This window comes from Temnothorax longispinosus, chromosome 8, assembly GCF_030848805.1.
Source record: "Temnothorax longispinosus isolate EJ_2023e chromosome 8, Tlon_JGU_v1, whole genome shotgun sequence".
NCBI classification, from domain to species: domain Eukaryota; kingdom Metazoa; phylum Arthropoda; class Insecta; order Hymenoptera; family Formicidae; genus Temnothorax; species Temnothorax longispinosus.
Genome location: NC_092365.1, coordinates 10,458,670 through 10,467,760, shown reverse-complemented (window position 1 = coordinate 10,467,760; position 9,091 = coordinate 10,458,670).

The following is a 9,091-nucleotide window of genomic DNA, read 5'->3' as shown; positions in this document are numbered from 1 at the left end:
TCAAACGTGTCGAGTCCGTTACCTCTTTCTTGACGAATTGATCGTTGCGGCGCGTGTTCTGGAGACCAACCGAGCGAGAGTCGGATCACCAGGGAGAGCTCACCGCCAGGAAAGAGAGAGCTGCGGCAGCTAGCGTCCGAGAGGGAGAATCGAGGCGAAGAGTCCGGTCCAGCGAGCGAGAGCCTTAAGAGATTCTCATTGGGATGCCATATTTGAAGACAGATATTAGTCAAAAAAGTACAAGGGCCTCTGCTAGAATTTATATTCGTCTTGAGATCTGAGAATTACTTTCATTCTTATGGCTCTGGCTTGAAATTCTAGCCCAAGAATCGATCTTATAGACATTAATGCAGAGGCCCCCTCTCTCTTTTCATTTTTCTTTCTTCTTTTTTTTTCATAATCGGTATTACGTTTCAGTAAACATTCGGACTTACATTTTCAATCAGTAATCCAGACATCTTAATTCCATCCTGTAAGATCTGGTTTTTTATTTCAGTTCATTTATTTTTTTATCCCACCTTCAGGACAGATTACTAATTTGGTTTGCTTTTATTTCAACTAATGTAAAAACTTTTTAGTTACTCTCAATTTTTTTCACGTCAACATATTTACTTTTTTTGTTAAGATAACTACACGTAATAAAGACAAAATTGACTTCAAAGGAACTCTGTTGCTCACCTATCTAAGATTCTAGACAAACACCTGCCGTGTTTATTATTACTTTTTAATCATAATTAAATTAAATAAAAAAAATTAAATAATTATAATTAAAAATAAATATATTAAAGACAGAAAGTAAAAAAGTTTTTATATATAGGCACCTATATACAGGCATTATACTAATTATAATTGTATTCAGCAGAAAGCTGCTTTACAACTGCAGTTGTAAAATTCGTGAATTTGATGGGTGTATTACTCTTAGTTTCGGCCAAAATTAAAAGCATACACCAATCACATTCACAAATTTTACAACAATTGCAAAGTAGTTTTCTCTGCTGAACACAGCATTTTATTACTTGTGTTATATGTATGAGCCGCCATTTGCTGCGCGTGCGCAAACAACCCGGCAACCGAGCAACGACTTGAATATTTCGTTGAGCACCGACGGCACCAAACAGCATGCTGCAATTGGATATAAGTCCGTGATCGGAACTTCGGAAGGCTGTTAATAGACTAAAATAAGGTAGAGAATAACGTAAGTCGCGAAAGGGTATATCCCAGATAGCAGAGTGCGTCAAATGACGTTATAATGCCGTCAAAGTAACGTCTCTAACGACAACAATCCGTCACTTTAACTGCACTATTACGCCACTTGACGCCATCTGCTATCTGGGATATTTTACAGTCTTTTACGTCTTACGCTTTTCTATGTATGCTAATAGAGTAATAAAAAAATAATGAAAAATATAAAATATAAAAATATATAGAATATATAAAAAATATATAAAAAATATAAAAAAATATGGAAAGGACAAGCGTAAGTAAAAAAGTAAATCTGTAAAGAGTAATAAATACTGCAGTAATAAATTATGTATACTTGCCAGTAAACCTTATTAATTTATTTAATTTATAAATTAAAAAACAAAATAAAGATCTATTCCAAACATAATGTTACGTCATCCGGCGGTTTACTAGCACATAAACGCTACGGAATATATATATATATATTGTCACGACTTTTTGCACTCCCGGACCGCTCCGGGACGTGTGCCGGATCAAAAGGACTTAGGAGAGCGGGATAGTAGGCCTCTCCAGTGGTTTCCTCGCACCTCCGATACTCCACGAAATGTTCCGAATGTTGGGCGCCAGACGCGTACATTCGCGTCCACGAAATCGCGAAAACCTAAACGAGACGCAAAACGAAGTGTGTGGAGGTGCGTGGAATCGGCTAGCTTGACCTAATCACGGGCGGGGTTAATGAAGGGCAGCGCGATATCCGGCGGGGTGACACGTAAATTTTGTAACTCAGTCTGATAACAAAGAAAATAACATTTATTGAGTACTGGTTGTCGAGAAAATAACAACGTTTATCCATCCGGCTTCGATCAAACACAAAATAAAGCCAATAACAAATCAAGAATAGCCGGTGGCGGGATGCCTGGATTTATTCCACAGAAACAATCTTTAACGCGGCTATTAAACATACGCGAAGCAAAGCTTATTGTAGGCGCACGGAAGGCGCAGTTCTCAAACACTTAATAGTAATAATACTAACGCGAGATACGAAAAGTAACGAAAAATGTCGCGAAATGGTGGTGCACCACGCTCGATGCGCGTGAACACCACGCCCGTACGAGAATTCCATCGCCAGGCTATCTTAATCTACACGAGAATTTTCTAAAAGGGCGCAACACGGAGGCGCCGAGATTTGTGACAATACAAGGAATACTATCTCTAACGCAAAATTCGAGGTCATCGCGAGCAGGGCGGGACGCCATAGGGCGTAACGCAAGGAATACCGATCGAACACAATCGATACGCTAACACCCGACGCGAAAACACAAGAATTTTCCAACGCGAAGAAACGGTAACACAATTTACGAAGTACCGGCCCGTATGCTGCCGTACATCAAGGTCGCGAGGACGACGCAATATACTCGCGATATCGAACTCATTAACGCGCCTATCACGATCTCCAGGGATTCGCCCTAACGTTTGTACCACGGTTCCGCGGCCACGATACCATCCCGAGGCCCTTCGCTCTCGTTATCGATCGCGAAATTACACTCGATCTTAACATGCGTTATCCCGAGCGAGAGCGTGCACCGGAGGGCGGTGTCGTGGCTTTACATTTCGCGATTTACGGGCAACCTCACCGGTGATACGCCTCCTCCTGGGCTCCTCGCCGTCACCTTCCACCAACGATCCTCGATCCGCCAGATAACGATCGAAATACCCGACTCGGGGTGGCTATCGCGTATCTTAATCAAAACGTATTTTCTCGCCGACGGACGACCAGAGAGTGAAAACGCTAGACCCGCTCGATTGCGGAATCGATACGGTACCCCTTCCTGAGGGGCGCGCGAGCCAATCGGGCGCGAACTTGCAAGCCCGCGGTGTCCCGGCGCAGGGCTGTCGATACGAGATCCTTCGGGGGCGTGCAACGGTCCCTCGGCGGCGTACGACTCCTCAATTCTGTCCTTGGCAGCGGACGGAACTCGGTTCTCGCCGGTGTGCCTCCGGTTTGACCCTGGGGCGGTGATCAGTCACCCCGTAGGTTGATGTTTTGTGGAGATCATTTGCTGAAGCCGGGTGTTTTACCCAGGCGCCTGGGGCCCCGCTATCGGCGGTCTCGCCCGTCACTGCCGTACGTGCCGCCCACCTGCCGCGTTGCTCTCGCCAGCCCGCGATCTCTGCTGCTTCCGCGTTTGCCACCCCTCCTTGGTTATCGATCGTCCTTGATTTCCTTCGCTAAATACTCCCTCGAAGGTTTGCCGTGGTGTGGGTGAGGTGCCGCGCGTATTACATTGCATAAAAAAAAAACAAAAGAAAATAATCAAAATGCGGAAACGCGATTAAATACGACCCCTGGAGATCTCGTCGTTGCCTCCCTGGTCCGTCCCTGGGCGCGAAATTCCGCGCCTTGTGACGGCGGCGGGGCGCCGCGCCGCGACGGTGCGGCGAGCCGCAACGTCACAATATATATATATATATATATATATATATATATGTATATATAATGTATGTGAAAATAGAAACCAGAGCCTTATATCTCTCGTATAATTCGTATTGAGAGGCTTTGCAGTCAATTTTGCTAAATGAAAAGAATTTCTCGTACGATTACAAAAATAATACAATTACGATTCTATGTCAATAAATTAAGAAAATGTTTGGGTTCTGTGTTTGGAAAACAAATAGGAATGGTAAGCGCGAATACATCAATTATTGATAACATAAAATGTTACGTCCCAGGATACACAATCGAATACACAAGGCGATTGAGGTTGAAAACCGGCGGTTTAGTGGTACCAAATTATATATTTAACACAATTCAAAATTTCGATAAAATCGCGAAAACGAACGGTGAAGAATTAAGACGGTTGTTACGTTCGTGGCGGGACGCGATAGCGGTGATAAAGCGCTGCCCGGGCCGAGCGAAAGAACAGACGGGCGCTTTTGCGACGGTGTAATGGAGAGTGGCGCGAGGTCGCGACTTACGATCGAGGTTTCGTTACTTGAAGGTCTGATCGAAGGTCGTCATCGTTGTCGAATGAAACTGCTACCTTGCGAATAGCCCGTGGTACGCACCTTCAGGCTACCAGCCCAGGGTACCAACCTGAGGATCTCGAGGGGCGCTTGCACTGACTCTATTCGACGGAGTCTTCACTGACTCTAATTTGAAATACACTCTAAAATTGAGATAAAATAGCGTGAAGTTAACTGTTGAAAACGGCACAAGAAGTGCCCGCGTCTCGAGGCAGGGCCTTATATTGCTGAGCGCGGTGTGGTACGGGGGTAGGGGGAGGGCTTACGGGCCGTGCGTATCAAGTGCAAGCGTCGCTCGGTACGGGAGTCTTCCCTTGGTTCCTATTGTTATTAATTACGGATAAATTTGAATAAGCAACTTAATTACTACGCAGGGTTGCTTCTACTTCAATCTAGCTTATGATCCTAGGATTCTAGACAGTCTCTAGCGCGGGAGAAGGCGAGCGGTTAGCGTCGGCGCTGTCGCTGTTGTTGCTGATGCACATCTGTTACCATTTCTGATAATAATTTGTGATTGATTCCAAAATTCTTTACTGTAACTCAAAAGGAGTTTGTAATTAATTATTTCTAGCGGTTAGAAGCGAGGCGTATTTGCCGTGGGAAGGTGCTGATGACTGCATCCGTATCGAGGTAACCGGCTCGGGTGAGCGTGAGAGCGTCTGGCTTTCCGCGCGCCTTCTCGAAACTGCTGACAGTATGCATTCCTTAATATTATTATTAATCTATTGCCAAGCCGTTACAAAAAGTTATTAGCTATTGTCCCTTTAAGTTGTATCTACGCGGATCGCGGGCTGCATCCAGCTCACATAACCGATCAGTGTAACTGTTTATTACAACTATCCCTGAGACGGTGTGATAATCGTGTATGTGTTGTCGGATGTGTGCGGAGTGGTCTATTATGCTGTCATACGTATAAGCGGCCATCGTTACCGTTACACCGGTTATAAATGAAAATAATGAGAAGTTAACGAAATTTATTCGAGGGGTACATGCGATGCGCGTGCCGAAACTTAAACTGCGATAGCGTCGCATACGTCATGCACATGGGCACGTGTAAAAAAATACGTGTCTAATTTTTGTCTAGAAAACATATTAAAAGCTTATCAAAATTGGAGGAGGACACTTCCGTATCTTTTCTTGTTAGCCGGGTTAATAAACTGTACCAAATACATTCTAGACATATTATTTTAATGTTTCGTATAATTCGACGTTATCGCCGTCACCGCAGGAAGGCCTAGATGCAGAGAAATCAGACCAGTCTAGTGTGGTCATAATATGGTCATAATAGCAAACTTTGGACAGTTCTAGCATTCAGAAGAACAATTTGTGGAACTATGGAACTTTTTAATTCTCTTTTGACCTTTTTTTGATGCCCTACAATTCTAGTCATGTCTGATTGCTGTTCCCCAGGGCCAGGGGCCCAATTTTTCATATGAAACTGGGCATAGTCCTTTTTGTTCGTGAACTTATTGCTAGACCAAGTATTAGGGGAAAGTGGGCGAATAGTGCGCACCTAAGGTAAATCTGTTAATATAAAATGGCTTTTATAGTTACAATTAATTTAAATGCAGTTATGGAACCTTTAAACATCTGTCTACAAGTATGTGAACTCATACTTAATAATAATTTTGTTATTAAATATTTATTAAGGATATTTAGGACGATGCAAAGTCGGGCAAAAATTAAAGTGGCGGGTAATAGTGCGCAGTTTCAAAATTGCCAAAATTTGTGTCTGCAGCGGATAAATTTTGAACTTTTCTATTTAAATTATTAGTTTTAAGTATAGTTAATGTGAATGATGATAAATAATTAAAAATTAAATGCAAAACTTTAAAAATAGCGTGATATTAAAAAAAATTGTTGCAAGTAGAACTGACTTATGGCTTCCACGCACGATTAATTTGACATAAATATATATAAATTCAAATATAAATAAACTATATATATAAAATCGAAATAAATAAAAGTCGCGCATTGTTCCCCGATTTGTTATTCCGGAACAATTTTGTCAATTACTCGTAAACCGCAAATGAAATTATGGGACCAACGCGGCAAAAGGTTCCCAAGGGATCGTATTTCACTATGTTATACCAATTACAGTAGCAAATAAAAATTTCCCACTTACGAGCTTAATTCCTGTCGCTTGAAAATAGTAAGGAAACGGGCACGTTTTCTTTTTCGCTTCCTTCGTTTAAATGAAGCTTTGAGCTGGAATAAAATGTATATATCTAGAATTGACGTAAATGTAGGGGAGACCGGGGCTATCTGTCTACGGGGGCTATGTGTCCACAGTACTGCTATCTCAAGTTTTAAGAGACAGATGTCTCTACCATTGTAACAAGTAGTTGAAAAATGCCCTACGTAAGATATTTAAATGTTGTTTGTTTTCTTGCGATGCCTCTCGCAGACGCTATATACGTTAAAAGAAAAGCGAAAACAATTATTTACATTTTTTGACGGTCGAAAAATTTGCTGTGCGACAGTAGTTTAACTCAAATTAAAGTAAGCAATTCATGGACTTGGTTAGTGGAGCGAGTGTGTTGTGCATGCGTGTGAGAGTTGCGGATGAATTAGGCGAGAGTTTAGAAGGGAATTGGATACGAGGTAGGCGATAAACCGAGAGAAAGGTAGGAAGAAGAGCTTAACTTTAGGATAGGATAATAGATGCAACAGGGAAGTATTAATTAGTGAAGGAAAAGAGCGCTAAATATTTTAGAGAGAGGAGAGGTTAGGTGAGAGAAAGCGGGAGAAAATCGCGGTGCGTTCCAAAAGGGAGCGAGATTTGCGCCACGCATAGAGTAAGCAGCGACACTAGACACTAGACGGAACGGTCTAGGCATAGAGGTAGCGGTTAAGGAGATTGGCTGGAAGAAGAGCGTGCACGCGGGGCGCACAGGATGGAGGGAGAGACAGGTGAGAGTGAGAAGGCAGCAATAACGAATAAAGATGAGAATCCGGCTACAGTGTCGGATTGCTCATGCAGTGAGAAAACGGATAATAAAGTTTTTGCCACACCAAAAGAAGAAAAAAGAGGAAAGGGAAGACTTACAAAGGAGGAGTTAAGAAGGAGAGAAAGATCGGGCTCGCTCAGCATACTGGAGTTTATGACAAGTGATAACAGTACGGCATGCGAGTTAGCAAAAGCCAAGAGGAAAAGAGAGGAAAACGAACAACGTACGATGGAAATTTTCAAGAGAGATAACAAGACAGTGAGAACGCCACCAGGTATGGACAAAGCGAAGGATGGAGCCAGAGTGGTAGGTAAGAAGAGAGAAGAGGAAGGAGTTAAGGATGAGGAGGACGGTTTGCTACTAGCAGTCTTGAGAGAGATTAGAAACGAAATGAGGGACCTGAGGGACGTGAGTGGGAAATCTATTCCAAGCAACGTGTTAAATTTCTTAAGCTTGGGTGACAATTTCGCTCTGCCTATTAATCCAAGTGAGAAGAAAGATCGCGTGCGTGCGTCTCTGGATGTTATAAAAAATTTTGAATTCAATACATACAAAATTCCGGATAAGGCAGTTGATGAAACACGTCGTTTGATTACCAACTCACTGCACAATATTCTTAGCCTTAATAAACATATGAATCACATCGATAGGTATTTCACAAAGGAATTTACAATCTGTAAAAAATTCCTACGTGATAATGACGATGTCCTTGTCACTAAAGCTGATAAAGGCCAAATAACGGTCATTTTAGACAAGAACTCTTATGCGAATCAAATGACCGAAATGCTAAATAACCAAACTACTTATAAAAAATTAACGAAAGATCCAATCAATAAGATTACCAAAATTAATGAACTGGTCAAAGCTTGGCATGACAATGGCATCGTCAGTGATCAGATGTATCGAAAACTGAATTGTACCAACGGAAATCTTCCAAGGGCCTACGGGCTACCAAAAGTGCATAAAGCTGGCGCCGGTTCAAGAGAGAAAGAGAAAGAGCATAGCATGTTTGCTCTCTCTAGCTGGCCGAAGCTGGCCGAGCGCTGAGCGCACATGTACACGGGGCGCTTGGCTTGTGTGAGTCAGCGTCACGTGACGCGATCCTATCCCCTCCACAGCCTATCCCCTCCACAGGCTATGTAGCAGAGACCTAAACCTGGGATCTCTGCCTGAGGGAAGAGATGAGAGAGATGAGAGAGAGGATGAACGTCTTAGAAGAGGGTCGGAGAAAAAAAGAAGAAAAAGTAGAGGAAAGGATGGATAAGATAGAAGAGAGGCTATCGAAGATCGAACGAAGGAGTGAAAACATAACGGATGAAACGACCAGCGGCAAAATGGAGGAGATCGTGGGAAAGGTGGCGGAGATGGTGAGGAAGAGAGAAAGAAATATGAAGGAAAGGAAGGAAAAGAAAAATAATATAGTGATCAGAGGACTACATAAAGAGGAAAACAAGAGCTTAATAGACACAGCGGAGACGTTTCTGGAGAGGGAGTTTGGTGCAAGAGCGCGAGTGAAGAAAATGCGGTCATCAGGCAGAGTAGGAGGAGAGATAATAATAGTCGAAATGGACTGCTGGGAAGCGAAGGATAACATCATGAAGGAGAAGAAGAAACTGGTAAGTAAGAAAATTTTCATTGATCACGATTTGACCTTTGAGGACAGAGAAGTGCAAAAACGGATAAAAGAAAGGGCATGGAAAGAGAAAACAGAAGGAAAATGGGTGAAAATAGGTTATAAGCCTGATCTACAATGTGATCTTTGCTTTCTGTTTTCTGTTTTTTACCTTTTTGCGACTCTCGTATTTTGCAATTCCGTCGCGTAATGCGATGTTTTTTGTTCTCTGTCGCCCAAGATAAAAATTGACGAACTTCAGAAGAGACAAGAAACATCACGTTACGCGACGGAATTGCGAAATACGAGACAGTCGCAAAGA